At 40.2% G+C, this 25,457-nt stretch overlaps 1 protein-coding gene across 16 annotated transcripts in view; it reads left to right on the forward strand.

Moving 5' to 3' along the window:
- Positions 1–25,457, forward strand: part of APBB2 (amyloid beta precursor protein binding family B member 2) — a 332,397-nt gene that overhangs the window by 56,866 nt on the left and 250,074 nt on the right. For 13 of the 16 annotated variants that reach the window (XM_074348829.1, XM_074348805.1, XM_074348824.1 and 10 more), the window contains one exon: positions 1,469–1,624. The gene's annotated coding sequence lies outside the window, so the exon portion shown is untranslated. Of the gene's footprint in view, positions 1–1,468; positions 1,625–19,488; positions 19,562–25,457 lie in introns of all 16 variants that reach the window. The other 3 variants (XM_074348779.1, XM_074348762.1, XM_074348793.1) reach the window with 1 other exon arrangement.

Genomic DNA, 25,457 nt, shown 5'->3' on the forward strand with positions numbered 1-25,457 from the left:
ATTCAGATAAGAGGAAACCCGCTGATCAGGCTAATATAGATATGCCAATTCTGATTTGTATTCCCATACTGTTTAATAATAAAAACCTTGCTTAAAAATATTCTAACTCTGCAAACAATACATATTAATTTTAGAAAACTTGGAAAACACTAAGACATTAATACATAAATTTCTAATTCCATAACCCAGAAATAGCTATTTTTGTTCATACTTGGTGTCTTTAGATTATATGCACTCAGTTTGTAGAACAAAACTGGGATTATACCACACATGTGTAATTTGATATCTTGCTTTTTCCCTGCTATGTTCCTTTTGAAATGATTTTTGGGACAGAGTTTCTAAATGAAGGTGGCGTTTAATGTAATACGCTTGGCACACTTGTGACAGGGTCTGCTTTGACGTACAGAAATAGAATTGTGGACCCAGTATCAGAACATAACATAGATCTCATTCCTTCTTGAGTAGGCTTTCAATATTTGGTATATATCGATGTTGTCATAACTCTTACTATAATTAACAAAGACTTCTTCTTCACCCATTAGTTCTTAATTGTTCACTAATTGCTTTTATAAGATTCCCTCATTTGAGTTTTCTGTTTCCGAATTGCTGGCTGCAATATCAGTGAGCCTATGTTATTTTAGCACTGTTTTTCTGGATGCTTTGACTCTTACTAAAGCATAGTAGCTAGTGTGGGCTAGGCCACAGGTTTGGCATGAAGTAGGTTAGTTAAGTGATTCCTTTTGCCCGGATATATTATACATTTGATAACATTTATGACTTGCTTGAATATTGGTTTCGTATATCATTCTTCTCTATTAGGAAATGAAAGATGATTAGCTTCCCCTTTAGATTATTCAACCTATAAATTTTTCTGTTACACCACTCACTTTGCATTGAAAATACATTCTAAATCCTGAACCACACTGGAATTTTTTTATGACCTTTCCCTTATGTGTCTTTTGGTGGTGCCTTTGAAGTCCTGAAATGTTTTTATATTTGATAGAGATTAAATCTGGGTTTCATTTTACTTTTTTAAACATATTGAGCAAGTTAATTTTCTGTTCGAGTTCCTAAGGGGAATGATTCCAGCCCTCTGTGTCCCAAGAATTCAGACTGAGCCTTGCCAGGACATTCCTGTGGTTTTCCACAGGGCAGATCAGGGTGTTCATGAAACTTTAGTTGTAGCTCATGCTTTCTGTGGTTAATTAAAACATCTGGCTTTTAAATTTTCCACAAACAGAGCCTAACTGTTTGGTCAAACCTTTTCAGTAATAGTTAAATACCTCAACCCTCCCCTCAGAATAGCCCAAGCTTGTCTTTGGGACACCTTATAAACCGTTGTCTCTGTTCACTAATGATGTTAAATGTTTGGCAGACAGTAGGGTTATCCTGCCAAACATACAATCTTGAGAGAGAGAGAGTTTGTGAGTGTGAACCCGTCTAATGGCTCCCGGCCTTTCCCCTCCAGGTTGGAGCTGCACTGAGTGAGCTGTTGCCGTCCGGGGCCAAGCATGCTGTGGTTGGACCTGCCCAGCCGTGGAACAGAAATGTTTGCTGGATGGAAAATCCATAAAAGAAAGCTCCTGTGAAAGCCTGAGACAGACAGTGACTTAAGCAAAATCAGGTTGGTGTAAGATAAGAGAGGCTGGATAAAATGGATTGGGTCAGATGGGGAAAGTTGTTTGGTTCATTCCATAAAGCGATTTTGAGACAACCTCAAATAATCATTCCCGGTTACATGGGAGATTCCTAGTGTCGTACAGGTGGCAAATGGATCCAGGTGAGCTTGTGTGTACAGTGTATGGTTGTCTTCTTTTCTTTCTCTTCCTTCTCCCTCTCCTCTGTCCCATTCTCTCTGAGAAAAGAGAGGAAGGTCTTAAGCTTAATAAATGTATAAGAAGCCACAGCCAGAGGTCACCCATAGCAGCCTCCATGATCTTGGCTTGATTTTGGAGACAAAGCCATGTCCTTGAGAAAGCTTGGACCTGTACTGGTACTTTTCAGAGACTTGCCCTCATTTCTGTTTCACACTGTGAAGGGTGGATTTTGGAGCCCTGCCTTTTTTGTTGTCTTTTTTTTTTTTTTTGCAGGGGTTGGGGATGCTTCTGTCTGTGCTCCTTTGGTGTGCTTGGCAAGTTTCTATTTACTCTTATCTACCCCCAACAAAAGCTAGCCATACATTCATTTTCAGCAATATGTGCACTTGCCATTAAGATACTCATACAGGACAAATGAGAAGAAATGTCCTAAAAATAATAGGAATATAACTAAATGCAAAATAGCCTCACTGTGGACCAGGAGAAGGAAACTGTATTAACCACACATGAAAGAGAAAGAATATCATACTGGGATGGGCACTGCAAACACTTTCTACTGGATATTGGTAACTCAGAATGACATCATAAGCAGTGAATAAATACTAGAAAGGAGTGAGCCGGCGGTCTTGAAAGCCTGGAAAGCAGTGAATGTCTGTTGGCTTTGCCCACCCAGCATCCTTTTCCTCCTGCTTTCAGTAAATCTCCCAGACTTCCCCTGGGCACCTGTCACCCTTGCTTTGTTCTCAGCCCGTGTCGTTAGAGGAGGTGACTGCGCTGCCTCTGTCTTGGGCATGTGACATCAGCCTGGCTAGTCAGGATCCCAGGGCTCCGTTACTGAGGTATTTTCACTGAATCGGTTGCAAAGAGGTTTTTCCTTTCTGTGAGTCTGTTAAGCTGGAGATGCTGTGACCCTCTTTGTACCATGTAGGGAGAGCCTTTCTGAGAACGAAGTCAACACAGAGAGAAAATCAGAGCAGGGAGATAGATGGAAGCAAAGAGATGGGGGTGAGGGGGACACATGGACACATATACCTGCCCTTCACCCAAAACTTACAGCCCCAGATTCAGCAGCCCTTAGAGCCAGTAACTAGTCTCACTTTCCTGGCAGGTGAGCCACTTGGTTTGAATTAGATGTCCATCACTTACATCCAGAAACACCCCGATTGGTAATGCCTTTCAGGTGTGAGGTCTTAGCATGCTATGACTGTGGTACAGTCCCAGTCCTCAGGGGCTCACGGTGTAGGGGATAGGCCCGATCAGTACTGGGCCAGCTGATCTGCAGTGTGAAAAATACATCTCTAGAGGTAAGCGCCAGGTTCTGCGGGAGTAGAAGAGATGTTGAGTTCTGCTGGTGGGGGAGAGATGAGCAGAGAGAGCTGCTATTTGACGGGAGAAACAGGATTTAATCTTCAGGAACGTTTTTAGAAGTCTATTTAATTCAGTTACTTGCTTTTTGAGTGAAAGAAAGGGAGGCTTTCCAGAGCCTATAGTTAATTGCAGATAAGGAAGATAATTTCAGAGCTTCACCAGTAGTAGATCTTGGTATTTACTGTAAACACAATTGTTTCAGGAGCAGCCAAATGAGAGGTTATCAAAAAGTTGTCCAGAGTTTATTTTAACACCACAGGGGAACAGCTGCTCTTCTCACCAGAACGTCAGCTGGCTTTCTGGTGTGAGCAGAATTCTGAGTGCGTCATGAGCTTTAAAGATTTGTTTCTTCTTCTTAATGTTAGGCTTTAGGATTATTATTATAAATTTTTTTTATAATTGACATTGTTTGACTTTGGAAGAATTCATAGTCTTTATTTTGGGGAAGCAGTTTTAGGTTACAGGAAAACTGAGCAGAAAGTAGAGTTTCCATAGCCCCCTCACCCTCAGGTTTCCTGTTATGAACGTCTTGCATTCGTGGGGTATATTTGTTACAGCTGATTAGCCAATATTGATATATTACTACTAACTAAAGCCTCTAGTCTACACCAGGATTCAGTCTTTGTGTTGTACATGGTATGGGCCTTTTGAACCAGCCTTCTGACAGGGATTGTGTTGAATCTCCAGATCAGTTTGAGAAATATTGCTGTCTTGCCAACATTAAGAATTCTGATCCATGAACATGGGATGTGTTTCCATTGATTTAGGTCTTTAATTTCTTCCAACAGTGTTTTTTTGTCCTCAGAGAACAGAGCTTACACTAATTGGTTAAATTTATTCTTGTGTATTTTTTTCCTTCTTGATACTTTTATAAATGGAATCATTTTTACAATTTCACTTTCAGAGTAGTCATTGCCAGTGTACAGAGGTGCAACTTTTTGTTTGTTTGTTTGTTTTTTGAGGGGGGTAATTAGGTTGTGTTTATTTATTTATTAAATGGAGGTACTGGGGATTGAACCCAGGACCTTGTGCTTGCGAGGCATGCACTCTGCCACTGAGCTGTACCTTTCCCACCCCCCACCCCCGAGATACAACTTTTTTTTTTTTTTGGTATATTGCTCTTGTTTTCTTCTACCTTGTTGGACTTGTTTACCAGTCCTGATAGTTTTTTTACTGTGTATATGAATTCCTTAGGATTGTCTGTATACCAGATTATGTCATCTGTGACTAGAGAGAGTTTTATTTCTTGCCCAGTATGGATGTTATTAGCATTATTTTTTACAGTGATTTGAAAACTTTACTGTGATACGAGAAATACAAAGTAGCATGTTATGGTGCTTCTAATAAAATCATCCTATTATGTAGATTTTTGAAAAGGATAAAAGATAGTATTTATGAAATTTTATCCCCTCGTAATTGAGCTAGATATTCAGTCAGTGAGCTTCTTAGCCGTTCCTGTGTCTTTTGGGGGGGATAAACCTATTCAAACTCTGCATATTTTTATATTGGGTTGTTTGTCTGTAAGTCCCTTATTGGATATATGATTTGCACATATTTTCTCCCAGTCTCTGGCTTGTCTTTGTGCTTTCTTAATGGTGTCTTTTGAAGCGCAAACATTTTTAATTGTGGTAAAGTTAAATTTATCGGGTTTTTTTTCTTCCAAAGTTCCTGATTTTTGATGTTTTCAAATATCTTTGCCTAACCAAAAATTGCTAAGATTTTCTTGTATATTTCTTTCTGAGACTTCCGTTCTTTTAGCCCTTACATTTAGGTCTATGATCCGTTTTGAGTTAAGTTTTGTGTATGATATGAGGTTCAGGTATATGTTCAATTTCTTTTTTCTCTTTTCTTCTTTTCTTTCTATTTTTTTTCAAACATATGACTATCCAGTTGTCCCATTTGCTGAAAAGGTTATCCTTTACCTATTGACTTATTTTGGCATCTTTGTAGAAAATTAATTGGCCATAAATGTAAGGGTCTTTTTCTGTACTCTTCAGTTCTATTCCTTATGTCAGTACCATGCTTCACTTAGATCTTTGCAATGCAGGGTTTTTTTTTTTTTTTTTTTTTTTTTTTTAATGTAAACGGTTTGTTCAGGAAATGGACTTATGCTGCATTATAGCTCTTTTTAATTTTATTATACTACTGTACCTTTGCTGCTCTCCCCCTCCATTCTTGTTTGAGTCACTCTGTTAAAAGTATTAGTCTCTGGGTATTTCTCTTTGGGATAACGATGGAAATCTGAAAGTGGTAGGAGAGAATGCAAATCAATCTAGATGCATTTTCTAGGTTACCATGTACCTTACTTTAAGTCAAAAAAGTACTCTGTTTTTCATAAAAGTGGTAAGCATTTTTATGCACATTACCATTTGAATAAAAAAGATTAAATTTTTTTTCATTACCTCTGTCTTAATTATTACCACTAACTATTGACTGAAGGATTTACACGTTTGGTATATTATTTCAAGAATTTTCTTTAATGGTTACATGAATTGGGTCTTTTATACAGAAAAAGATAAATCTCACAGGTTATTTTACTAAGTGGAAAAATCTATGAATTAAAGTGTCTTGGGTTTTGGGATTATAGTATGGTTTTATGTTTTATGGAAATTGGACATTTTTTGTAATATTAAAATCCTAGCTGCATTTTTATATTTACCTGTGCTGTTTTTGTCTTTTTGTTGGTGTGGTTCTCAATGGACTGTTGTGCAGACATTAAAATAATTAGAAACATGAAGACTGCAAATTTATATCTCTTCTTTAGTTATAACTTTGTAAAAATTATGAATGCATAAAGATTAAAAAGGAAAAAATAGTCGTGCTTTATTGTGATGTTCGGAGTCTAGTTGGCCATTTTCCTTTATTTTGTTTTTTAGTAAAGTTATCCTTTTGTTTGGGGAACTACTTTTATTTGTAATGTAAAAAAACATAAATTTAGTGTTGGCGAAATTCAGAGACAATTCTCTTCCATACAGCTAAAAAGCTGACTTCTGCCCTTGGACTTGAATCAGGTAATGAAATGACGCGATTAGATTTAGAACATGTTTTCTGCAGTTCCATTAGTAGGTCAAGCCATGCCTCCCAGTTCCCGGAGGGCTCAGTTCTCCAGGATGGCTTATCTGCTTCCTGCTCTTTCTTTGTAATCTTCTCATTTCCACCTGGGTAGACCAGCTTGATGGAACTGACGTGCTTGTTACCTGGCCTTTGCTTTCCTTGCACTCCTTTTGCTGATAATGTCACTTCAGAAAAATGCATCCATGGGGCAACATGGCATACTCTTATTTTCCTTTAAAAGAACAGTAAGTAAGCTTTCGTGTCTTCCTCTAGGATCCTGGAAGTGCACATCATGAGTTTTTTTTTTTTTTTTTTTTTTTTTTTAACCCAGTCACTCCTTTCAATCTTTTCTTTCTCTTTGGTGCCCTTTTAAAAATCTTTGTGACCTATTTGCAGAATGATGAATGACCCTATGTGGAGTGTTGTATGATTCTCTGGGAGGATATGGTCCTGTTGGTCTTAGTTTGCTTCAGCTCCGTAAGACAAATGTCGCTGGGTGAGAGTAGCTTCTTGACTGCCCTTTACTTTGAACAGAGAGCCCTGTGCTGACTGAAGTTAGGGGTTTGGAATGATTGAGCCACTGCAGTTTGAGCTGTGGTACAATTACATTTGTGAGGGCTGCAGCCTATTTATAATCATTTGGGTGCAGATGAAGCAAAATCAGATCAACTTAGCACATTCGGTGAGCCCACTGCAAGAACAGAGTGTGTCTGCAACTTGCTTCCATTAGAAGAAACCACATTCTTGTGTAAACCTCTAATGAGGATGTTTATGATAAATATACATATTAATAGAGTTTGGAATATTACACCTTTTGATTTTTTGCCTGTATTTTTTTTATATTAAATGCTCTGTGAGGTATTGGGTTTCCTTTAAAAGCCTTCAAAGGTACTATACTCAAGTGACATACAGTCATTGTTTATTTTTGTGTAATTACTGATAGAAGAACAAGCGTAGTTTCTCAGTCCCATAGTCGCCTGTAGTGAATAAAACATTTGATTTGATTATACTGTCCGAATAAGATATATATGCATGACATGATAACTGTTCAGAACTTCTGAAATTTCCAAGTAGATTATTATCTGCTCAAATAAGAATTGATCTTCAGTTCCCTTTATAAACAAAAATGGTCTATTGGATATTTTTGCATAGACAGTATCCAGGCCAGTAATTTGTTTAGAAAATGAATAGCAACATCAGTCTAGCTTACATTGTGAAATGGCTCTGTGCAATTTGCTAGTGTGCCCTTTGTAAGAGTTAAAGAAAATACTTTTTCCTGCATTCCTTCTGCTGCTGAGGCCCTTTGAGGGCAGATCTTAGCATCTCAGTGACTACTTCATGCTTGGTTTCACAAGGGTGATTTTCCTGAAGATTCAAGGTTGCAGATAGTTTGTGAGTGCTGTGGCTCTTTCTGATGTCTGGTTAAAGCATGACGGTGGCAGTGCCTAGGAAAGGAAGTGGGTAATTAGTGACTTTACCAAAGACGTATCTCAGAAATAAGAAGTCGGGAGTTCCAACCATGACTTTAGGTCCTCGATGATTCTAAAATTGGATTAGAAATGACCACTGATCTCCAGGAGACATTCATTTATGAGTGTGATAAGAGATGCTGAATTAATTTTCTAGGTCAGTGCAATTTAGTTAAATTCCAAATGAGCTTGTTAACGGTATTAGGGAAGTCTACTGTGGTAGTTGCTAGAGGGAATAAAATGAAATATCCGGGGGGAGAGATAGTCAGAATACAAGCCCTCCTGGGAGAGCTAACATTTTATTGAGCTTGTCGGGGTGCTAAGGACTTAAGCACTTCCTCAGCATTTGATGGGATCGGGGAGGGGTGGGGAGAATCCTCAGAGCAGTCCTATGAACGACTTATTAGTTGTTTATATTACAGACGAAGAAGCTCAGGAGCTGAGAGATCAAATGGTTTTATCTAAGTCTCACATCTACTAATTTAAATCTGAATCTAAACTTTTTTCTCAAACTTCTTGGTATAATTGTATCAATAAAGCACAGCCTGTAAAGTGGTTGGCCTGTAGGAAGGTCTCTATGCCTCTCTTTGTGTATCTTTCATTGTTATTGTAACTAATGAGATAATAGAGGCCAGAAGTACTACATGAATAGGATGCCTTGGAATCTCCAAGCAGAGAGTGGTTAATATGGACGTAGATTAATCTGGAGAAGTGGCATTTTGTTATTTTATTTTATTTTTTCCCTTTTTCAGTTTTATTAGGTTTTTGATAAGTAAGTAGGAGGTAGGAGGTTGTCCGTGGATGGGGGTTTTCAAGCTTTTTTACCTGAGGAAAATACCTAATCAGATCCCCAGAGGCAGAAAGAAAAATGCACGGCATATTTAGGATTCTGTCCAAGATTTTATAGCCAAAGTATGTGGCCCAGCCATGCACTCCATCAACTTGCTGTGAGTTTCCTGGAGGTATCTGGTTGCTGAGGGAATCAGACACCCCCAAGCAGCTACTTAGAGAAGGAAGGTAGAAGGTAAGCCTTGGACTTTCCCGACTGTCCTCCACCCTTACTCTGTACTCCCTATTTGAGGAGCTTCGAGCTTCTGTGCACTGCCTGCCATGGGAGCCCTGAAGCATTTGACAGTGGGAGGGACCAAGGTGTTCATCCCCAGGATGGTTTGAGACTCCCATCTATCTACTGCTTTTCTAGTACTTTCACCTGGTAGTATTCGTAGTTAAGTACTGCTGTGGTCTGAATGAATGTCCCCCACCCCACCCCCTAATTCAGATGGTGGAAATCTTAACCCCCAAAGATGATGGTCTGAGGAGGTGGTGACTTTGGGAGGTGCTTAAGTAATGAGGGTGGAGCTCTCATGAATGGGATTACGGCCTTATAAAAGAGCCTCCAGCCGTGTGAGGACACAGCGAGGACGAGGACACCGGCGATGAACCAGGTGTTCACCAAAAGGTGACTGTGCCGGCACCTCGGTCTCGATGTCCAGCCTCCAGAACTGTGAGAAGCCAGTTTCTGTTGTTGATAAGCCACCTGGCCCGTGGTGTTTTGTCACAGCATCCCGAATGAACAAGGGTAAATACCCAGCAGATGATCATCTCCCCACTCTTTTCCTGCAGTTGTCTTAGACAAGGAATGTAGAAAACAGTAAAAGGTCAGCTGCAGAGAGCCCTTTGCAAAGCTGTGATTGCCGGTCTCCAGCTTTGCTATGTGACGCTTCTGGTCTGGTTCAGAGTCTGTATTGTCTGGAAGAGCTTGACCTGGTCTGCAGTGGGCTGGCGGGCTGGCTGCCTGGCAGTTTTCTGGGGCAGTTTGAGACAAAGCAGGTCAGTTGTGATCCTTATATTACATGTAGAAAAAGGACTCCTGTCTGAGATGGAATTATCTTAAAGTAGATGCCACTGGAGAGCTATTTGGCAGTATATTTCAGAATTTAAAATCATCAGCAGTTTCATAAATTGATTCACTTAAAACTATGCCAAGATATTTGTACAAGTTATAGCATATTTGTAAAGAATGAAGGAGCTCTATATGTGTGCTGATTTGGAATTACATTATTTATACATACACACATATACACTTATATGTGCATGTATATGTATAAAATGAAAAAGTGTTTTGCAGAATCATGTGACTACCATTCCCTTTTGTATAAAATTTTTTAAAGATACATATGCTGGTATATATACTTTTTCCCCATAAGAAGATATGAACTGTTACTACAGTGAAAAATTTTTATTTTTCTTTTCTGTATTTGAGTTTTCTAACCATGTTCATTCATTTTCTTTCCTTTTAAATAAGAATCAAGAGCTTTCTGGGCAGTGTATGATCATGGACCATTTTACTTCATCATGTTTTAATGCAGTTTATAAAACCCTACTAAATATTTCTAAAAACACTGCAAATTTTTTTCTCCTGTTCATTTGTCAGTCTTTCTTGCCTCTTTGCATGCTGAGGAAGTAGGTAATTTTTATGAGAAGAGTGGTAAAGTATGTGCTAAGCCAGCAAACGTTCCCTTGAAAGCTTATTAGATAAAACTGAGTGGAGAAAGAGAAAGGAGAAAGACAGGTATTTACCAAATGTGATTTAAAGGACAAAGAATCCCGTCTTACTGAAGTGTGTCTGAAAGTGTACCCTTATGCTCAGTTTGTTTACTTTAAATATGAGCTTTGGACTGAACTGTATTTGCTTTTCAGACCACAAGGCTGGAGGTGGCCATGAAAGTCTCCAAAATCTGATTGCTAATCAGGAAAGCTGTTTGCTAAGAAAGGCCTGCCTGTTTGGACTAGAAGTAATGACTGATGCACAGATAAAGCCAGTGTGCTTTTAAATATCTTCTGACTTCTGTGTCCAGATTGTGCTTTTCTCTTAATTAAAACCCCTTGACACGAGTCATAGGTCAAAGGACATGACTCCCTTTCACTCTTGCAGTAACAGCAACTGCTTAGCTCTTGCTGGGCTTCTCTGGAAACTGCTGTCTTTGTTTCCTCGTGGTTTGCTTTACCTCCTTTGGTCTTAGTTCAAATGCTGAAATTTAAGAATAGGAAGATGACATTTTGTCTTTAGAATGGTGGGCAGTTGTGATCTGGAGAATAAGCCCATTGTAGCATCCCTTATCTGTACATGTTTCATTTTTTTTTTTTTTAAATCAACAAAGCCATATAATTTTTCTAGTTTCAAAAGAATTTTAGTAATTTTTTCCCCCTAAATTGGTTTGGTACATAGCTCATTACTCATCAGTAATATTTATTTTTGCCTTGTCTTCCTTCCTTTTTATGTAGCTTCTGTACTGGTATCTGACCCTCTTATACTTAGTCATGGCAAGAATTATAAGCTCCGTATTTTGAGGTATTTGAAGCCACAGAGTAGGGATTGTAATCTATTAGGGACGTTAAAGAGACAGTTTTCAAAATACATATATGTGTATATATTGGTGTATGTACGTATATAATTAATTACTTAGATTTATAATATAGTAAAGTCTGAAACATGTCTGTCACTCTGTATCATGAGTGAGAAAAACTGATATTACCGTCAATAAATAATCAGTTCCCAAAAGAACTTGATACTTTAAAAATTCATGATAACCAGTGTCTACTATGGGGCTTGCAAACTCAAATGCCTTCCAGGACCTAACAGAAAGGTAAAGAAGTGAACTGGGGCATGAAGGGGGAAAAATGGCACAGTTACCGCTCGGCTGTTCAGGAATGACGGTCAGTGTTGCCTGATCTTCTAGTATTTCAAGAGAAGACAGAAATTTTTACTTTTATGTGACTTCTCCTAGTTTTCAAGTGTTGGCAGTACATTTAAAATTATTCGAATATTGTTCTCTTGGATTCTTCCCTGTGATGTTCTTTGTCAGCAAGTGTTACGATTGCTTCCTGTAGAGTAGGTGACATGAGGCCTGAAAGTGTATGTTATGGCTCTCCTTTCTAGGGACACACAGTCTGGTTGGACCAGTGTGAGGTGGAACGGTCGGGATGGGTGGGAAAGGCCACAGGAACCCTGAGGAGGTAGGCATCCATCTGTGTGAGCCAGACCACCCTGGGAAGACATCCTCAGGGAGGTGAGATCTGCAGTGAACCTTAAAGGACATAAGGGCCTTAAGATGTAGTGCAATGGAGAGAAGGTGAGAGGGCGATGGGGATCAAGGTAGGGCAATGGGAAGGTGTTTGAGGTGTCGGGGCAGGGCTGGGCACCCTGGGAGACGTGCCAAAGTGGAGCGCTTCGGAGCAAGGCTGTGCCCTGAGGAGAGATCCACTGTGAGCAGGTGGCGCTGTGATGGGGGCAGCATTCTGTTACTGAGTTGGATGAGCTGTTTATATATTCTGGAAATTAAGCCCTTGTCAGTCCTGTCGTTTGCAGATATTTTCTCCCATTCTGTAGGTTTTCTCCTTGTTTTGTTGGTGGTTTCCTTTGCTGTGCAAAAGCTTGTAAGTTTAAGTCCCATTTGTTTATTTTGGCTTTCATTTCTGTTGCCTGGGTAGACTGCCCTAGGAGAACATTGTTAGGATTTATGTCAGAGAATGTCTTGCCTATGCTTTCTTTTAGGAGGTTTATACTGTCTTGTCTTATGTTTAAGTCTTTAAGCCCTTTTGAGTTTATGTTTGTGTATGGTGTGAGGGAGTGTGCTAACTTCATTGATTTACAGGAAGCTGTCCAGCTTTCCCAGCACCACTTGTTGAAGAGACTGTCTTTTCTCCATTGTATATTCTTGCCTTCATTGTCTAAGATTAATTGACCATATGTGTGTGGGTTTATTTCTGAGCTCAAAGTGTATGGACGTAATACAGTGTGTCAAGAATTCTGTGCACACACGAGTAATTGTCGGATGCAAAGATGAGCAGATCACTGTTCCTGCTTCATAGGTTTCACATTCTAGAGAGAATGTGATGTAAATTGAGAAGAAAAATGACCAGGATTATGGTGGTGGGAATGGAGAGACTGGGAGAGCCTGGGGAGGGATTCCCAGTGTGGGATTGGTAAGATTTGGTGAATGATGAGGAGTGCAGGGTAGGGAGTAGGGTCATCTGATTGGGCTGATGGCTGGGGCTCGTGGGGCCTGTGTGCTGCTAAGATTTTCTGTATCAGAAAAGGCAGGTGGAAGAGGCAGGGTTGGAAATAGTCACCAGAGACCCCAGGAGGGATGTGATGGAGAATGAAAATAGCTCGTAAAAATAGCTGTTAAGTTTTGCCTTTGGGAAGTTAGGAGGCTAGAGATTCCAGTGCCCAAGTCAGGGAAGTTGGGAGGGGAAATGTGTTTGCAGGACGGTAGGGAAAGTGATGTGTGTATCTTACCAGACTGTCAGTTCCACGAGGGCAGGGATTTTGTTTGTTTAATGATGTGTCTCTAGCACCTTGCCTGTGCCTGCCACATGGTACAATCTCAGTACATGTTTATGGGAGTAATGAATAACGTAGTCAATTTGGAGGATGTAAGTGGTTACAAGGTCATAAATTGTTAAAAGGCTTAAATTGAGATTAAACTCATTTAATATTGGTTTTAGTATTTCTTTTAAAAAGGGCTTTGCTGATCACTTAGATATAGGACTTTATATATGATATTGCTGGTCACACACCTGGTTTGAATAGAAGTCTTTTTTTTAATTGAAGTGTAATCCGATTTAGAATATTCTGTTAGTTGCTGGAGTACAGCATGGTGATTCAGTTACACACACATACACATATTCTTTTTCATATTCTTTTTCATTGTAGTTAATACAGGATATTGAATATAGTTCCCTGTGCTACACAGTAGGACCTTGTTGTCATCTGCTTTATGTATAGTTGTTAGTATCTGCAAATCCCAAACTCCCAATTTGTATCCCCCCACTTTCCCCACTGGTAACCATAAGTTTGTTTTGAATAGAAGTCTTGATTTCAGTATGGTTGTGTGTTTTATTGAAATATAGTTTTTAAAAAATATTATATTAGTTTCAGGTGTATAATACTCAGTATTATTTTTTAAACCCGTTTTGATATCCGGAGCAGGCAGTACCCATTAACACAGCAGTAAGTAATCCTGCATTCAAAGACATGAATGTCTACATGAAAAGGCACACAGGAAATAAGTGAGAATGTGTTTTTTCACACTTGTCTTCCATTATGATAAATGTCAAGTGAATATCCTGATTTTCCCTTGTGTGGGATCTTTGTTACAGAACAAATTGCTTATTTAAAAAAATGTGGGCTGACAGCTGGTGCTTAGAAATCTTTTGAGTGGATCCCCATCTCCAAAGACTTTTCTTTATGATTGGATTTGGTATATAACAAAGTAATTTTATAAAGGCAGTGAAAATGGTATATTGCTTTTTATTTGTTATCAAAATCATAATGGTGTTGGGACATTGTTGAATATAATGTCCTTTCATTCTAAAAGAAAGGTATTTAACTTTCAGAATAGTGCAAAGTGAGTGATTGGTTTATTTTCTAGCCTCTGGCACTGCTGAGTATAAACAGAAACAGAGTGTTGCCATGGCCATGGTCCCAGCGGGTTAAAGGGCTGAATTGTGTCCCCTTAAAACTCGTATGTCGAAGCCCTAACACTCAGTGCCTTGGAATGTGACTATATTTGGAGATAGGGTCTTTAAAGAGGTGTTAACTTTTAAGTTAAAATGAGGTCATTAAAGTGGCTTTAATCTGGTATGACTGGTGCTCTTACAAGACAAGGAAATTTGTGCACAGACATGTATAGCGGAAAGACCATGTCAGGACCCCGCAGGAAGGCGGCATCTGCAAGCTGGGGAGAGACACCTCAGAGTGAAACAACTCTGTCAACACCTTGACACTGACGCCTCCGTCTTGGGCTCATGGGTCTCTGCTGTGTAAGCCACACGGTCTGTGGTCGCTTCTTAGGGCGGCCCGTGCAAATTCATACAAACAGAAGCCAGGGTGGCTCAGGGAAACTTCTTCCCAGTGGCTTTCTCCATCACCTGGCTTTAGCATCCCAGGCCCCCTGAATGTCTGGAGGAGGGTGATTCCCCGGTGCCCTGGGTATCCCTGTTTGAAGGCTGGCAGGATTGCCAGGCAGCAGCAGTGATGATTCCTTGGTATCTTCATTCACTGGTGATGATTTTTGTCTGCGGCTGCGTGCCTTGTCAGCATTTCCATTTCCCTCAAACTCAATTAAGAGTGTGAGATGAAGCGGAGGCCCTTATCTCACAACTTTCCATATTTAATGTCTCAACTTTCATTGATGTGTATAGTCCAAGCTCAGAACAGAATGGAGGAGATGCCTGGCGAGACAGGGCGGCTTTGTGGACGGCTGTCTTTGGTGTGAATTGGACCGTGTGTGTGAGATATCAGGGTTTCAAGCCAAGTCTGCTTTCTCAGGAGACTGTCTCTGGCATCTTGAAATTTAAGTAAAGCTTAATTTAATCCCTGGTTTTCACAGTAAATCTGTAGGCTGTGTTACTTACGGTAGAAGTTGGAAAACCATGGACTTCCTTTGGCCTGCTTATTTGAATTTGATTTACTGGGAAATTCAAGCAGTAGAGCACCAGAGGTGTTTCAAAAAAACTTTCAAACGTTTCATTTCATGTTCTAGTAGATCTGCTTTCTCAGTGGGCAGGACAAGTGGAGTCTGTAATTAATTAGATTATAATAAATTGTGGTTTTGTTCCATGTCTCCTAGGCTTAGAGAACATGGAGGGCGTGAATGTTGGAACTTTTCTCTTGGATTCTTTTTGATCGAGTTTCTGGGACACCCAGCATCAGGATGTTGAGAGTGTCCGGAGACCTATAGTGAAGTGTTTCTGTTCTCTGCTGTGTGTCCAGCGTCAAATAAGTGTGTGTGATGTTAATGCACCTCTTGCCTGTGTTTGGTTGACTTTCCTGAGTGATACCATGAAGGGTGCTTCTTCAGATTCCTTATTTTCAGGTATTGCTATTGTGTAAGAGAGATGAGACTATCATCATAATTGAGAGAAAGTTACAATCTTCTGCTTTACATTATGAAATAAAATGTTGAGGCTGTGCCATCTTCCAGCCTGGTTTTTCCAGCAGATTTCTGTGGCTCATGGGGACAGATGACCCTGAGTTCCAGCAGCACCTGCAATCAAAATAGTTCTCATTCCAAGGCCCATAAACAGGGTGTGTTTGAAAGTACTTGAAAGCAAAGTGTAAGCAACACAGTGTACATTTAATCATAAAACATTGTCCTGGAATCCGCTGTGCTGCAAAGCCTGGGAAGCTACCCTCCCTGCTATCCTGATGTTTTATTACAGTTCCCCTTGCTGTAAAGGAAGGAAGACTAGACTGAAATTTCTTCACTAGGTTGGAAAAAGCTAAAATACCTGGGTGAGGAAAAAGATGATAACAGAGCTTATGTCTGAAGATGACCAAAGTCTGGCTGGGGAGACAGTCCTGGAAGAGTGAATTAGTAATGTTTATTTACCTAAATAAACTGTTTATCCAGCTTATTATTCTTTAACAAAAGCAGTTATTCCATGCTTAATTAATTATGGACCGTCCGACAGATTCATGGACCAGAATGTATTTCATCCAAGAAAAAAAAACACACTTAGAAAGGATTTAAATCAGGGGTCAGAAAACTGCAGCTCAGAGGCAGAATCTAGCCTACTGCCTGTTTTTATATGGCTCACCAACCTAGAATGGTTTCCACATTTTTAAATGATTGAAAAAAAATTAAAAGAATAATAATATTTTGTGACACTTGAAAACTATACGTATTGCAGTGTCCACCAGTAAAGCTTTGTTGGAACACAGCTACGCGCATTCACTGCTGTATCGTGTCTGGCGGTTCCTGTCCTGCAGCAGCAGGGCTGAGTGGTTGTGACAGAGGTTCTATGATCTGCAGAGTGTAAGTTACTTACTCTCTGGTGCTTGACATAAAATCTTTGCCTCCTGGTTTAAACAGTCTTTTACATTTATTCATTTTAAAATTATCATTCACTGTCTACTCTGCTGCTTTTGATGTGCAGTATGGAAAATCCTTGGGTAGGATGGCAGGTTATTCCATGAACTCATCATTTAATTTACAGAATCCCTTTCTATAGCATCTCTAAAGATGGCCACTGAACATCTTCTTGATCACTGGAAATTTAGCTTCAGTTATTAAGAATGCAGGCCGGCAGTTCTTTTTATTTTTCCCCTGACCAAATCATTTATTCAGCAAAGATTTAGTGAGTGCTGACTGTATGCCTTCCACTGTTCTAGGCAGTGGAGATGAGGGATGTCCCTAACAGATGAGGTCCCTGCTCTTGGGACCGTGCATTCTTGTGGGAGGAGGTGGGCCATAAACAAATAACTATAACATATTTTGGGGCAATAAGCACTATGAAGAAAAATTAAGGGGAGGGAGAGAGCTAGAGACAAGAGAGGGCTGCTTAAGAGATGGTGGTGGGCAAAGGCTGCCTGGAGCAGTTACAGTTGAGCAGGACTCAGTCGTGCGAAGACCCAGGAGGTGGCATTTCAGGTGAAGGAAACTGCAGGAGCAAAGGCCCTCAGGTGGGAGTGAACTTGGCATGTTTGAGAAACAGCAAAGATGCCCCTGAGGCTAGAGCGGAGCAAACACAGAGAAGAGTGATGCAGAATGAAGCCAAAATATATGGGAGTGGAGTGAGAGACAGGTTGCATAGGGTACTGCAGGGCAGAAAAAGGACCTAAAATACTCATTTCTGAGAGAATGACAGGGTTTTGAGCAGAGATGACTTGATCTGACTTACATTTTTAAAAGGATTCCATCGAACTAAGAAGCTTCTCCACAGCAAAGGAAACTGTCAACAAAATGAAAAGGCATCCCACTGAATGGGAGGAAATATTTGCAAATCATATATCGGGTGGTAGGGGCTTGGCTGCCACAAGCCCCAGGGCAAGGCAGCATCCCAGGTAGCTCCCCTACACCCTGTCCAAGGTCCGGGTTTGAATAAGCCATCCGTTTTCTGATCAGACTCGGTTGATCACAGACCTAAAATCCTTGAAATCTCACCTAACAAGACAGTGCCCTGTCGTTGCTATTGTTTTGATCCCACTTTTATGGCTGCCTCACATCAGTTGTGTCAAAGAAGAGTCACCCTACAATACTTCAGGACCTTTTAAAGCTAGCTGTTTCAGCTGGGGTACTGACATGGTTTTGGTTTTTGTTGTTGTTGTTTAACCCACAAAATGCCACCATCTGCAATAAACTACACAGAAGGGGAAATATAGCTCCTTCCTTCTGCTCTCCTGTGGACCTTCCCTATTGATCAAACCCAGCCAGGAGCCAGAGGGTAAGGGAGCCTGTGTTTTTGTTTTTACTGAAGTTTGGTTGATTTACAGTACTGTATTAGTTCTAGGTGTGTAGCAAAATGATTCAGTGATTCAGATTATTTGCCATTATAGGTTATTACAAGATACTGAATATTGTTCCCTGCATACTACAGTAAACCCTTGTTGCTTATCTATTTTATATATAGTTGTGTGTCTGTTAATCCCAAACTCCTAATTCATCCCTCCCCCCACTCCCCTTTCTCCTTTGGTAACCATGAGTTTGTTTTCTATGTCTGTGAGTCTGTTTCTGTTTTGTAAATGGATTCATTTGTATTATTTTTTAGATACCATGTATAAGTGATATCATATAATATTTGTCTTTCTCTGACTTAGTATAGTATTCTTTGAGTCCACCCATGTTGCTACAACTGGCAATATTCTTTTTATGGCTGAGTAATATTCCATTCTATGTTTGTATATATGTATATATATCACATTTTCTTAAGTCAATTATCTATTGATGGACACTTGGATTGTTTCCATGTCTTGGCTGTTGTAAATAGTGCTGGATGAACATTGGGGTGCATGTATCTTTTCTAATTAGGGTTTTAGTCTTTTCCAGATGTATGCCCAGGAGTGGGATTGCTGGATCATAGGGTAGCTCTATTTTCAGTTTTTTAAAAAACCGCCATACTGTTCTCCATAGTGGCCACACCAGTTTACATTCCCACCAGCAGTGTAGGAGGGCTCCCTTTTCTCCACAGCCTCTGCAGCATTGATTATTTGTGATGATAGCCATTCTGACTGGTGTGAAGTGATAATAACTCATTGTGGGTTTGATTTGCACTTCTCTGATAATTAATGGTGTTGAGCATCTTTTCGTGTGTCTCTTGGCCATCTGTATGTCTTCTTTGGAGAAATGTCTATTTAGGTCTTCTGCCCATTTTTTGATTGGATTGTTTGCTTCTTTGATGTTGAGTTGTATTATGTGTTTGCATAGTTTGGATGTTAACTTCTTGTTGGTCACATTGTAAATATTTTCTCTGAGTCTGTAGGTTGTCTTTTTTGTTTTGTTGGTAGTTTCCTTTGTAGTGCAAAAGCTTTTGATTAGATTCCATTTGTTTATTTTTGCTTTTATTTATTTTGCCTTGGGAGACTGATCTAAGAAAATACTGCTACAATTTATGTCTGAAAATGTTTTGTCTATATTCTCTTCTAGGAGTTTCATGGTGTCGTGTCTTATATTTAGATCTTTAAACCATTTTGAGTTTATTTTTGTGTAAGGTCTGAGGGAATGTTCTAATTGCATTGATTTACATGTGGCTGTCCAGCTTTCCCAACACTGCTTGCTGAAGAGACTGTCTTTTCTTCATTGTATATTCTTGCTTCCTTTGTCAAAGATTAATTGACCATAGGTATATGGGTTTATTTCTGGGCTCTCCATTCTGTTCCGTTGATCTATATATCTGTTTTTGTGCCAATACCAGACCGTTTTGATTACTGAAATTCTGTAGTATTGTCTGAAGTCTGGGAGGGTTAAGCCTCCAGCTTTGTTCTTTTTCCTCAGGATTGCTTTGAGGGAGCCTGTTGTTAAATGGGTCAGCTTCCTGGAGCAAAGAATGGAGTGGAAAAGTGGAGCGGTGAGTGGAATCCTAGATCTTAGGAGACACCTATGACACTTGGGAGTTCCAGCTCTCTGTTGCTTGCCCTCCCCGACCCTAACCCCACCCGCAGACCCACCACAGATGAGCACACATGCATGTATACACACACCCGCCCCTCTCTAAGTTCCCTCTGGTATTCTGAGATCACTTTTCTCATGATTGCAGAGGAGCAGTCCTGCAACATATGCCATTGGATACACAAGGAAGGGTTTGGATAGCCCCACACAATCCGTCTTTCATTCCTGACAGATTCAAAGCACATGTGTAACCAATGGTAGAATTGAACATTTTATTATTTTTAAAAAAGTCTCTTGTGTAGTTGGACATAGGAGAAAAAATACAGTGAGACTGAAATTTAAAACCTTGGTGAACTATATTCAGTTTTGGTTATTCTGGTTAAAAACAAACAAAGCAACCATTGATTTTTAGCCTCTTTGATCCAAATGGTTTTAGTTTTCCACTGTTGGACATATTAAAACTTTGAAGACACAGAAGTACCATTCAGTAAACTGCTTCTCTCAACAACTTCTGCGGTGTCCTGGTGCACTGGAAACCGCTGGTTTCCTTTCAGGGCAGGAGCAGTGAACTCTGAATCAGTCACTCTCTGTGTGAAGTCAGGAGCTTTATATTTCATACTAGGGAGCAGAGAAAAATTTGTTTTTTTAATAATTTGATATTTTAAAAATATTTGACTTTTCATCTGGCTTAGATTCTGAGAATCCAGTGTTCTAGTAACAGAATGGTCAACCTGGCCAACAAGTCTATGGAAGGAGGAATACGGACAAGCTGATTTTAGGTGTTATTTTGGAGAAAGCGGTTCCTATAAAAGGAACTCAAGCTATATCGATGGTGAAACTCATTTTCCTCTCCCCTTTTTCTGGAATCTGGATGAAAACCAAGACCTGTGACATGTTCTCTGAATGTTTTTGGCACCCTAGTTGGAGGCCTAGCTGAGGACTCATGGGGAAAACAAAACTCTCTCTTTTCTATTTATGTTGTAAAACTTAAACATGGTTTATGTTGCTTTAAGTTCAGGGGAAAAAAGTCGTCTTGAACTTCACGTTAGTTTTTGAGCCCCAGAACAGGGTCTGTTTTGTTTCGCGGCTTTTGCCTGTGAGTAGGCTTTGCAGAGCAGCATCATTCGTGCGGTCCTGGGGCCTTGGGTTGGGGAGCCCCCGCTGTGTGAGGCGTTGTATTAACGTGTGGCAGCTGAAGCTGTGTGAAGCCATGCTCTCCTCCTGAGTTGCTTCCTATAATTCTTCTCAGGAGATTGGAGACAGGAACAGACACAAGGCCTACAGAAAAAGAGCACCTCCAGAAACCGAGGGGAGTCCTGTCTGTGTGACTGGAGAGAGCAAAAACGCAGCTGGCTTTGAGCCAGGCCTTGAAGGGTCCGCAGTGGCACAAAGTCACGCAGTGGTGTGTTTGAATGAGTTCTGATTTCAATTGTAAGCCTCAGTTTTCCTCATCTATAAAATGACAATGGTATCTTTACTGCCCGTATCACAGTACTTTTAAGAGACTAACTTGCAAAATGCACCACAAGCAGTGAATTATTCTCAATGCTGTTACTTATTATCCTGGCTAATATTATCAAATGGTGTCTGTTAAGTATTTACATTTCTTTGACGGTCTGTGTCCTTCCTGGCTCATCTTGTAGTTTTCCAGGAGTTCGATCTAAAAAAAGAGTTACTGTTACTCATGGTGATTTATTAGGCTAACTCCACACAGAAGGGTTTTTATGTGTGGAAGTGTAGCTGATCTCACAGATGCAGTGGAGAGAGTCATTTATTAAAGTGGAGAGAAGTCCCTGCACGGTATCTGGAAAGCAGAGTTCCTTTCTTTAGGGAAGAGTCAAACATAGGGTGGTTGAGTATGTGAATGTGTAGATGCCTAAAGCTCTGGGTTTGTGATGGCTGTAGAGCTTGGGACTTGGAACTCTGTGATTTTTTTAAGGAAAAAAAAACCCAACACTTAAAAAAAAAAATTGAACTTCATAGAGTCTTTCTGAGACTTACTTGAGTTGACTTAGAGAAGTGGAGATGTGGTAATTTCCTTCCGGGGTGTGTTGATTAAAACATGATGAATTAACCAGGATAACCTGGAGCCGGAAGCTTCTTAGTGTTGCCTGAGGGGAAGGATATACGTGCATGAGATTAGGTTTAAAAAAACATGTGCTACACATTCAGCTGGAGAGCCTGGTTAGAATTCATTCCCCAAATGGGCCGAGTTCAAACGTTTCATCGCCATGCCTTTTGCTAAAATGACTGGGCCACTCTTCTTTGGAATTGGTGTTACAGGTAGTTTATGAGCCAGTCAGGAAAACTGACTCATGGTCACACTTTTTTCTTTTTTTAAAATAGACTTTTTTTTTTTTAAAGAACAGTTTTAGATTTACAGAAAGATTGAGAAGATAGTCCAGAGTGCTCATAAACTCTCACCCAGTTTTCCCCTATTATTAACGTCTTACAATAATATGGTACGTTTGTTACAATTAAAGGACCAATACTGATACATTATTATTAACTAAAGTCCATAGTTTGTTCAGATTTCCTTAGTTTTTACCTAGGTCAGAAACTACCCTTTTCACTTACTACTTTACCCCATCACATTGGGCAGTTGTTTTCTGATAATAGTGGCTTTTCAACAGTTATTGATGGAGTGAATAAATGAACAAGATGCTCTGCCTGCCCTTAGATTGTTAAAATGTAGTAAGGAAGGATCAGGCCACCTTGCAAATGACACTCACACTAGTGCTATAGAGTTTGGAAGCAGAAGCGCTATGTTTGCACGAATCCTGGTACTGCTATTTACGACCCTTGTGATTGGGCAAGTCATCCGACCTCTCAAAGCCTGCTTCCTCACCAGTGAAGAGAGGGTAATGGCAGTGCCCACCTCAGTAGGGGAGGCATGAAATGAGTGAAGGCAAGAAGCCCTGCGAGGGACCAGGGCCCCACACGTGGGAAGCGCTCAGTAAATGTCAGCTGCAGTTTTTACCCCGTGGGGTAGAAGGTGGTAAGTGTCAGGAGAGGTACAGTGTGTCATGGGGAGTCAGAAGAGGGGAGGTGCATGACCTCCCTCTTTGGGGAGGAGGTTAGGAAAGTCCTCCTAGAGAAGGTGGCATTTGAGATTGACCTAAAAGAATGTCAGCTTTCACCAGAGAGGTGATGACTGGACAGAGGAAATACCAGGTTGAGAAAATATCATACACAAAGGTATGGAGGTGGGAAGGCTTGATGAGAGAACGTTTTCAGGAGGAAAGAAATTATCTACGTAGATGGACTGTGTTCTAATATAGCAAGACAGTAGGACAAGGGCCGTAAAACTACAGGGTCATAGATGTTTTTTACCTCATATAATTTTAAACCTTAAATTCTGAAAGTTTTCACATACAGAAAAAAGAAAGGATATTGTAATGAACATCCATAGAGCCCCATCTGATTTGAATAATTATTAACATTTTTTCCTATTTACTTCATCTGTATAAATTTACATATTATTTTTTGCTGAAGCATTTGAAAATAAATTTTAGACGTCATGGCACTTTACCCCTAACTACTTTAGCATCCACCTCCAAGAAATGAAGAAGCTGCCCCATTAAATGCAATACTATCACCATGCCCAACAAAAGTAACAATAGTCCCTAAATATCATTTATTATCAGCCCATAATCATATTTCCCAAATACTTAGTCCTCTAAGTCTTTAGCATTAAAAAAAATTTTTTTTAACCAGAATCCAAGCAAATGACCATGTATTGCATTTTATTTGATTGTCATGCCTTTTAAGTCTCTTTAAATCTAAAATTCCAATTAAGATGTTAAGACTTCTAGGTTTTGGAGTACAGAGATTATGGTTCTTTCCCCCTCCCCCACCCCATCTACATCCATATAATTCAAAATAAAAACAGTATTGAATCTGAATAAGATAAATGTAAGCAAGTCTGTGTAGATTCAGATTTTTTTCTCCCATCAGGATGATGACTGATGCTAGTTTTGAAATTTCAGCCGATCGCATTTAGCACCTCAGCATACAGTTGCCTTGAGTGGTCAAGCTCTAGACTCACAGAATTCAGTCAAGATACAGGGACTCACTGTTTTCAGTTGAGCTGAATGTCTGGCATGTCTGAAACTTCACAGACAAGAAGCCACATCCTTAGTAATACTGTGTAGACACGCAGAAGAAATTTTTAGTCCTGTTGGATATATAAGCCTTCCAGATTCTGAATTCCAGTCCTTCCAGGTCATTTCATGGTGAGTTTCACAATATTTCTTCAAGGCAAAAAGTCACTTAGTACTTTGGGTTAGAAAACAGAGGATGCAGAACCTTGCTTGTCCTACTTCAACCAGGAACACTCTGGTCACGCCATTGGCTGGTTGGGCGCCTCTTTGTTGTTGGCCCTTCTTGAGTCACAGACATCTGTGGCCAGGCAAGTGTCTGGAGTCGCTGCAGGTACGGGAGTGGGCATGAGATGCCCACCTGCCAGGGCTGCAACTTCTACAATTCACAGGATAAGCCTGGCATCACTTGGAACTCCAGAGAAGAGGAGTCAGGTATTTGGGGAGTGCTTTCCTGCAAACACACTCCCTCTAATTGCCTTTTCCTAATGATCTTGCCTTGTTATGCTTTGGAAGGGGGCTCCTCTGAGGCTCATTTCTTTCCACCTCGCTTGCAGGTGCACAGTGAGTGGTGCTTTAATTTCTTCTACTTAGCCTTGTTGGGGGACCCAGCCCACCCCGCCTCTGCTCAGAGAAAGGCATTTCCACCTCCGTTTCAACTTTCATGCAGTTGTATTGACCCACTTGGAAGAGGTTCAGCGTCACTCCTTGTTTTTTCTTCTGTCCTTAATTTGGTTTGCCTTGTATTGTCTTCCAACTGAATGGATTCCTTCTCTTTCTTTTAAGGGAAAGGAACCTGAGAAAAACAATGCTTGTGGTGGTGACTGCTTGTTAAGGGTAATTACTGTTTTATGTTAATCTACATGTTAAGATGAGCAGACAGGGAATTGCTAAATTCACCATCTTGTTATTTCCCAAGTCTGGTCCTTTTAAGTATACGTGTTGCTTAAATAAAGATATAGCCATGCAGCGTAGAAATGTCCAAATGTACAGTTTTTTTATGCATGTGTACGTATAGCATTTAAAATTTTAATTTCCATCAGCAAGAATCATTATCGAATACTTGGAAATTATAGAAAAGCAGAAAGAAGAAACCCAGAGATAAGTAGCATTAACACTCTGTGGATTCACATCTGGCCATTTAGTCTACGTGTTATATCTCTGTAAATGGGCACAGTTTCGCTCATGCTGTCCAGGATGTTTTGTTACTCAAAAGTGTGGTCCATACATCAGCAGCACTGATGTCTCTTGGGAGCTTATTAGAAATGCGGAAACTCGGGCTCCACCGCAAACATTCTGAATCATGATTTGTTGTGAATGATATTACATATACGTTAAAATTTGGAAGCACTTCTCCAGAACACAGTACCCCCAGGGCAGCAGGTGAAGCAGGTAGGACCCAAAGGCCAAGACTCTCCGTTTCTCTCCATTTCCCATCTGTCACTCTTTCTTAAAATAATTTCCTCGCTATGTGATAAAGATAAAAATAAGGGCAATTTTTTAGTGAGACATAGCAGCCCTGATGAGGAACCCAACTGTCTCATGCATAAACATTTCATTCAGTGAACATTCATTAAGTGCCTACTGTGTTCCAGGCACATATGTGGCAGGCCCGGACCCTGCAGTGAAGACTTGCATATACTGCAGTGGAAGCATGCAGAGGGCAAGGAGGAGGGGGTGGTTGGTTCTGCAAGGATGGGGGGCTGGAAGTCAGAAAGGAAAAATGGTCTCTGGGCTGAGTCTTGAAACATACTT

This window comes from Camelus bactrianus, chromosome 2, assembly GCF_048773025.1.
Source record: "Camelus bactrianus isolate YW-2024 breed Bactrian camel chromosome 2, ASM4877302v1, whole genome shotgun sequence".
NCBI classification, from domain to species: Eukaryota; Metazoa; Chordata; class Mammalia; order Artiodactyla; family Camelidae; genus Camelus; species Camelus bactrianus.